General features: G+C 41.3%; 1 non-coding gene across 1 annotated transcript; it reads left to right on the forward strand.

The window, feature by feature from the left end:
• Positions 1 to 7,949: 7,949 nt before the first annotated feature.
• LOC142547868 (small nucleolar RNA R71) lies at positions 7,950 to 8,056 on the forward strand. Its single transcript, XR_012820760.1, has one exon. It is a non-coding gene; the product is annotated as a small nucleolar RNA R71 (small nucleolar RNA).
• The last annotated feature ends 749 nt before the right edge of the window (positions 8,057 to 8,805 follow it).

Raw genomic sequence — 8,805 nt, forward strand, 5'->3', positions numbered from 1 at the left:
AGAAATTTCTCCAAGCCTTTTCTCCCTTATTCTCCTCCCTAGGCTGCTGAATTATATCTGAATGCCATAAAAATCGTCCCAAATCCCGTTCATATCAGCCTCCTTCAGTAAATAAAGGAAGAAATCGGCCAAGAATCTTTCCAAAAAATCAAGTCCGCCTAGGCAGACATAAGTTTCCGCCTGGGCGGATGGTTTTCGCAAATCCTGTATTCCAATTTTTTTTAGACGCACCCGGGCGGATATAAGTTTCCGCCCGGGCGGATGGCTTTCGCAAAAATCTTTTTTACTCCCACCTTGCATGCGCCCGGGCGAGTATAAATGTGCGCTCGGGCGGATAGCTCTCAAAAATTTCCCACTATTTTCAGTTTATTTACAAATTTCCTGCATTTTCGACCACGGGTCTTATGAACAACAAGAAAACATAAATTATGCCAAAACGACACAAAATGCATGCAATCTAAACGATAAATGCAACACAATGGGATATCACATGACATGAAAAACAAGTAAAATCCACCTATATCAACCCCCCGATACTAACCTTTTGCTCGCCCTCGAGCAAAACAGGTGACACAACAAAACAAAGCATGACCCAAACTAGCTCGACAGTGAATTCATAGTCATAAATTAGCCTCAGCGAAACTGAATATATTCCCTTGTCGATCAACGTTAAAGCACAACTCTTCGTACTTTTCTTGGTCTAGACATTGTTTCAAATTCAACCTGAACGTGTATGTGTGTGTCGTTAGTCCTAGCATCATAAATGATAGAGGGATCCATTCTCAACCATTGTCAGAGATTTCAATCAGCCTGTTAGTGTAAATCTTACTCTCTTCTATTCCTCTGCACTCAGTAACCAACAGCATCATTTTATATATTTTTTTGTTTTTTTGATACTGAATTGAAATACATTAATAAATGGACTATATGAGAACCTTTCATTTCAGATTCAAATCCATGTGTTTTACATTTTTCGTCAGGAATAGGATTTCATTCCTTTATTTGGCTCCCCAACACCTTACATCTCCAAATTTAGTCTGGAATAAGATTTCATTCCTTTATTCGGCTCCCACACACCTTACATCTCCATCTTTCTCTATTTTTTTTACGCTGCTGATAAATACCTCGATTCAAGATAATATAGTCAAGCTCAATTCACGCCTTCAATCCTCTCTGTTCCCCACTTTAGTTTTAAATTTCCACCATCTGGTCATGCATGCTTCTAGTTCTAATATTCGTGCAAAGAGAATTCAACTTTTTAAATGAAATTTCATGTCTTTACCACAGTATGTGCTAAAGAAATGCAAGTATACGATAAACATGGCATGTTTCATCACCTCTTAATCATCCTTGGCTAACAAGTACTACTTCAAACTATTGTCGGTTGACACACACACCAATGCAAAATGACGAAAACTAAATGCCAACGAATAAAACAAACAAAGCACCAAAAAGAAAGCACACAAAACAACACCCATCCACTCCATAATACTAAAGTCGAGCAGTGTCCCCAATGCAACAGACGCTAGAAAAAGAGACATATAGTACATAAAACAATGGATGCAATAGAACCTAATCATGCAACAGAAACAGAAATAAATAAAATGATCGAAATGAAATGCAAGAAATAAAAGAAGGGATAGAATTGACTCCCCTCCCAATGATCATCATCATCGTGCTCCTCCGGGGGAATGATGCCAGCTTCCGGCTCTGGTGCATCGGCGTAGTGAAACTGAAACGGCGGCGGGAAGGCTGGCATAGGTGGTGGCATAAGGTCCGGGTCAATACCACTGTGGCTCAGGGACAGACGCAGCATGGCATCAGTAGCGGTTTGATATGTCTGACTCACATCCTCCCACTGTATCTAATGGTCAGCAAATGCAGCAAATTTGTCCATCCGGTCCTGAAGAAGGCGACGTCGAGGTCGTAGGGCCAGAGGTGGGGGCTGCTGTGACAGTGGATAAAATTCAAGCTGTCCCATATAAGGCCAAACTAAGGAAAGGCCTTCTGCCGTACCGCGGTCTTCTATAGTCAGCTGGCGTCATCCAGGGCCTTGGTCGGTGGCAACCACTAATCGTCATCCTGAAAAACTACCACGACGCCCGCACACAGCTCGGTGATAACATGGGGAAAGAATAATGCCACATTCGGATTTTGAATGCTCATCTGGATCTGTGAATAAATGATTTTTCCCACGTTGATTGGCATATGGCTCATTAGTGCATAAAGCAGCACTCCCCTCTCCCTCTGTACGTCGCTAGTTTGCCCGAATGGCATCAATCATGTGGCCAAAAATACATACCACATCACAGCCGGGACTAACAAATATTTCTCGACCAACGTAGTGTACGATCCAGGTGTCTTCCACAGAGACCCCGGATAGCAGATTCTGCGCATCATCAAGTATAAGTCGGGGTTTGCTGCCCATGCCATATACACTAAATCATCCACAGCCAGTGTCTCAAGCACCTATTAATCTCCACAGAACTAAAATCCACAAGCTTTTCTCTCAAATATGCTTTATTATCGCTCCGCTCAGCCGCATTGGCATAAAATTCCCTCACTACCGGTGCCACCGCTGCTTGCAGTTGGGCACAAAATTTTGTCCATCCTCGATTATTAAACTGATTAATAATAGACATTTGGACTACAAGTTGGAACCCACACTCTCGAATTGGAGCTCGATGTATTTTCGCATTTTCAAAGCGTTCTCTAGCGGCATCATTCACAAATAAGTGGGAAATACGCGATGAAGACGAAGATGCATCTTAACTTACCCAATCTTTCTTAGGCGGCATCGTGGATTATTTGTGAAAAACAAGAAGCATGGAGTAAGAGGTGCGTTGTCGGAACTCAGTGGTGGCCTGAAAGCTTCAGCGGCGGCCGGAAAGTTGCAGCGGTTGCAAGAAAAACAAAGTGGTAGCCGGAAAATTGACGCCATTTGTGCTTGGTGAAGGTGGTGACACAAGATTGGAGCTGAAATCAGCACAAAACAAGTTACTTGAGCGAGAATGAGAGAGGAGGCGGCGGAATTTCGAAGGGAAGAGGGTAGGGTTTGAATGGGGAAGAGAAAAGGAGAGTTTGCACATTTAAAATCTCCGCGACCCGTCCGGGTGGACATGAGTTTCCGCCCGGGCGGATGATTTGTGGCTTTTGATGATTTTTTTGAAAAATGGGCGCGCACGGGCAGATGTTAATGTCCGCCCGGGTGGAAGCTTCACTGGATTTTAATTAAAAAAATTTCTCCCAGTTCGCCCGGGCGGACCTCGTGCGCTGCCCCCAAATTTGCGTGTGATTCCAAATTGTGGTTCAATTGTGCCACCCATGTAGTGCTTCACTCGCTGGGCATTGACCATAAATGTTCCATCCTTTCCATCTTGCAGTTCCACAGCTCCCGATGGGTAAACTTTAGAAATCACGAATGGACCAGACCATCGTGACTTCAATTTTTCGGGAAACAGTCACAACCGTGAGTTGTAGAGTAGGACATTTTTGCCTTCCTTGAATTCCATTTCGATGATTCGCCTGTCATGAGCCCTCTTTGTCTTCTCCTTGTATGATAATGCGAGATCATATGCCAGATTTCGGAATTCTTCCAACTGATCCAGTTAAAGCAGATGCCGTTCACCTGGATCAGTAAAGTTAAAGTTTAGTGCTTTTGTTGCATAGTATGCCCGATGCTCTAACTCTACAAGTAAATGACATGCTTTACCAAACAGTAGCCTATAGGGTGTAGTGCCTATAGGTGTTTTAAAAGAAGTCCTATATGCCCAAAGAGTGTCATCTAACCTCACAGACCAATCTTTCCGACTGACACCTACCACTTTTTCCAAAATCCGCTTTATCTCGGTTAGACACTTCCACTTGACCACTCGTCTGGGGGTGATAGGGGGTAGAGATATTATGTGTGACACCGTATTTGCTCAAAAGTTTTTCAAATAATTTGTTGCAAAAATGGGTGCCACCATCACTAATGATTGCTCTTGGTGTTCCAAATCTATTAAAAACATTTTTCTTTAAAAATTTCAGGACCACTTGAGCATCATTAATGGCATATGCTTCTGCCTCTACCCACTTGGACACATAATCAACCGCAACAAAAATATATTTTTTCGTGAACGAACTGGGAAACGGTCTCATTAAGTCTATCCGCCACACATCAAAAACCTCATACTCAATGATATTATTTAATGGTATTTCATGACGGTTAGAGATGTTACCTGTCAGCTGGCATTTAGGCTAGCACATAAGAACGAGCATCTTTAAAGAGGGTTGGCCAATAAAAGCCACATTCAAGTACCTTAGATGCCGTCCTTGTTGGTCCAAAATGACCACCTACCTCACGGTCATGGCAATGGTTGAGAATTTGACAAAAATCTTCCTCTGCAACACAGCTTCTTATCATGGAATCTACAAAAATCTTAAACAAAAATGGTTCCTCCCAAAAATAATGTTTCACGTCAGAGAAAAATCTCTTTCGTTGGTGAAACAATAGATTTGGTGGTTGTGTGCCTGTGACAAGAAAGTTAGCAAAATTTGCATACCAAGGACATTGTTTCACCTCAAATAGCTGCTCATCAGGAAACCAATCGTTAATAGCATGATCTACACAGTCAGTACTAATCAGTTCCAATCTAGACAAGTGATCCGCTACCACATTCTCAACACCCTTCTTATCCTTTATTTATAGATCAAATTCTTGTAATAATAAAATCCACCTAAGTAGGCGTGACTTTGCATCTTTCTTAGCAAGTAAATATTTCAGTGCAGAGTGGTCTGTGTAAACAATGACTTTGGACAAAACAAGATATGAATGAAATTTATCAAGTGCGAATACTAGTGTAAGTAATTCCTTTTAAGTGGTTGCATAATTCAATTGAGCCTCATCTATGATTTTACTTGCGTAGTATATCGTATGAAATACTTTGTTTTGCCGCTGGCCAAGAACAGCACCAACTGCAGTATCGCTGGCATCGCACATGACCTCGAAGGATAGACCCCAATCCGGTGCCACCAAAACAGGAGCCGTCACCAAGCGCTCCTTTAAATCCTTGTATGCCTGCAGACAGTTATAATTAAAATCAAAAGGCATATCTTTCAGAAGTAAAGAAGACATATGTTTGGCAATTTTTGAAAAATCTTTGATAAAACGCCGATAAAAACCAGCGTGGCCTAGGAAACTTCTAACGTCCCTTTATGGATGTCGGGGGTGGTATGTTCTTGATAACTTCCACTTTTGCCTTATCCACCTCTATTCTCTGCTCCGAAATCTTGTGTCCTATGACAATTCCTTCTTGTACCATGAAGTGACACTTTTCCCAATTCAGCACCAGGTTCGTCTCCTCACATCTCATCAACACCACCTTCAAATTCTGCAAACAGTCATCAAAAGAATAGCAAAATATCGAGAAGTCAGCCATAAATATTTCAAGGAAAGTTTCTATCATGTCATGAATTATAGCGGTCATGCATCGCTGAAAAGTGGCAGGGGCATCACACAAACCAAAGGCATCCATCTAAAAGCAAAAGTGCCGTAAGGACAAGTGAAAATGGTTTTCTCTTTGTTCTCGGGCGCAATCATGATTTTGTTATACCCTGAATACCCATCCAAAAAACAATAAAACTCATGACCCGCTAACCTCTCAAGCATTTGATCAATGAAGGGCAGCGGAAAGTGATCTTTACAGGTAGCATCATTTAATTTCTTATAATCAATGCACACACGCCATCCCGTGACTGTCTTAGTGGGTATTAATTCGTTTTGTTCATATGTGATAACAATAATCCCACCTTTTTTCGGCACACATTGAACAGGACTTACCCATGCACTATCAGATATAGGATAGATAATACATGCATCAAAGAGTTTGATAGTTTCTGCTTTTACTACCTATTGCATCTTTGGATTTAATCTTCTCTGAGGTTGCACAAGAGGTGAGTACTTTTCTTCCATCAATATCTTGTGCATACAGACTGATGGATTGATCCCTTTGATTTCCGCCACTTTCAATGCAAATGCACTCTTGCGTGATTTCAAGACTTTTAGCAGTTTGTCCTCCATCATATCTGTCAAATAAGAAGAATTAATCACATGAAGTTTATTATTCTCACCTCGATAGACGTATTTCAAATGTGGAGGTAATGGCTTGAGCTCCAGAGTTGGTGGCTCCTCTAGGCTTGACTTCTGAGGGATCAAGTCTCTCCGATCCCCCAAGTCCTCTAATCTCATGCTTATTGGCCTCTTCCATTGCTGGTTGGCATTAAGGTATGCCACTATTTCGGCTTTCTCAGCATCCAATTCGTCTTCTCTTAATTCAGTAGTGAGAGTTGCTTCCAAAGGGTCCCTAAGAGCATCCTGCACATAGTTAAACACAAGAGAATAAAAAGCATCAATTCTATAACAAGTATCAGAATGCAGTGTGTGCTTAAGTGCATTAAAAACGTCAAAAATAATCTTCTCTTCTCCCACTCTCAATCTCAACTTCGCTTCCTGCACATCAATTAGAGCCTTGCTAGTTGCAAGGAACGGTCTCCCTAAAGTCAAAGGCATCTCCATATCCTCCTCCATATCGAGCCCCACGAAATCTGCAGGAAAAATGAATTTGTCCACTTTAACTAGCACATCCTCAATGTCTCCCCGTGGATACTTAACAGATCTGTCTGCTAGCTCTAAAGACATCCTCGTTGGCTTAGGTTCTCCCAATCCAAGTTTTCTAAACATAGAACAAGGCATAAGATTAATACTCGCACCAAGATCACACAAAGCTTTATGAAAAACAACATCACCAATCATGCAAGGAATAGAAAAACTCCCTGGGTCTTTAAGTTTCGGTGGGATTTTGTTTTGCACCAAAGCGGAGCAATTTTCAGTTAGATTGACCGTCATGTGATCCTCCAATTTTCTTTTGTTTGCTAACATATCCTTCAAAAATTTAGCATAACTAGGCATTTGCATCAAAGAATCGGCAAAAGGAATATTGTTATGCAACTTTTTAAACACCTCAAGAAACTTACCGAATTGCGCATCAAGTTTTGCTTTTTTCAATGCTGTAGGGAAAGGAGGAGGTATAACAATTTCGATTGTGTAGTTGGTGCTGGTGTAGTGTTCGAATACTTAACTTTGGGTGTCTCAGTCTGTTCATCCGGTACTTGACTTTTTTTATTTTCTCTAGACTCTAAAATTTTCCCACTCTTCAACTCGATGGCCTTCACTTGCTCTTTTGGATTGATCTATGTGTTACTTGGCAAGGTGCCCAGCTCTCTACTTGCTATAATCTTTGCTAACTGGCCAATCCGATTCTCTAGCCCCTTTATCGATGCATCTTGGTTTTGGAGTCTAGTTTCAGTGGACAAGATAAACTTAGACATCATTTGCTCCAAATTAGACTTTTCTCCTCTAGGAGGGTCAAATCGATACATCGGTTGTTTTCCATATAGGTTGTCCTCTTTGTGGTTGATTCTGACTGTTTTGACCACCCTATGAGAAGTTGGGATGTTGCCTCCATCCAGGATTATATGTGTTCGAATAAGGATCATTCCTTGGATGGTTTTGGACTCCCACTTGATTCACTGGTGCCTCTTCTTGTACATAGAACGGATTGCCATCATGACAGTCCTTCACAAAGTGTTCACCTCCACATTTATCACAGAATATCTCTTAAGACGCATAGCTGTGCCACCCATATTCAAACAGTCCAATTTCCTGTTCAAGACATCAAGTTGTGCAGTAATAGCAGAAAATTCAGTTACCTCGTGAACTCCTGCATTTCTCCACTGGATGTTCCTTTCAGATTGAGGATGATAGATGCTAGCAGTCATCTCCTCCAATAACTCGTATCCTTCCTCAGCAGTTTTTCTCAATAGGTTTCCAAAAGCAGCAGCATCTATCATAGTACGATTAGGAAGTGAGTAAGCCATAATAAAATGTTTGAACGACTAACCCAAGTGGCAGTTCGTGATGAGGGCATCTTCGTAATAGATCTTTGAAACGCTCACATGCCTCATATAAAGACTATTGCTCGAATTGAGCAAATGTGGTGATATCTGCCCTGCAACTTCATGGTTTTAGATGGAGGAAAGTATTTAATGAGAAATGCCTTCGCCATGTCCTCCCATGTGGTGATCGAACCTACAGGCAAACAATTTAACCATGCTTTATCTTTGTTAGGTAAGGAGGAAGGAAATAAACGCAACCTAACAGCATCATCAGAAACTCCATTAAATTTAAAAGTATCGCAAATTTCAATAAAATCTGCGATGTGCGTGTTTGGGTCATCTACTGCAGATCCTCCAAACTGGACTGTATTTTGAATCATCTGAATTATAGCTGGCTTGATTTCGAAGTGATTTGCCTACACAATAGGCCTCACAATGCTGGGCGTTCACCATCCAAAGAAGGCTGGGCATACTCTAGCATCGGAATGCAGCGCGGTATCTCAACATGTATATCTTTATGGTGTTCCTCCTCATGCTCGTGCTCGTGCCTCTCCATCAGTTCCTTCATTCTCTGCTGATGTCTTCTTCTGCCGAAAGTTCTTTCAATTTCTGGGTCAAACTGCTCAAGCTCCATGTCAAGTGACTTTGGCATGCACTGAAAAAGATATCTGGAATAGAATATAGAGTGTTAGCTCAAGAAAAATAAAACTATGATAAATAAAATAACTAAAAATAAAATTGTGAATTAACAGTCCCCGGCAACGACACCAAAAACTTGATCGAGTAAAACTTGCACCGTGGAATCCTCAATAAAAATATGGTTTTGTAAGCTCGAAAATTAATCGCAAATGCACGATGTCAAGTAATAGT

This window comes from Primulina tabacum, chromosome 5 (assembly GCF_025594145.1).
Source record: "Primulina tabacum isolate GXHZ01 chromosome 5, ASM2559414v2, whole genome shotgun sequence".
In the NCBI taxonomy this organism is placed as follows: Eukaryota; Viridiplantae; Streptophyta; class Magnoliopsida; order Lamiales; family Gesneriaceae; genus Primulina; species Primulina tabacum.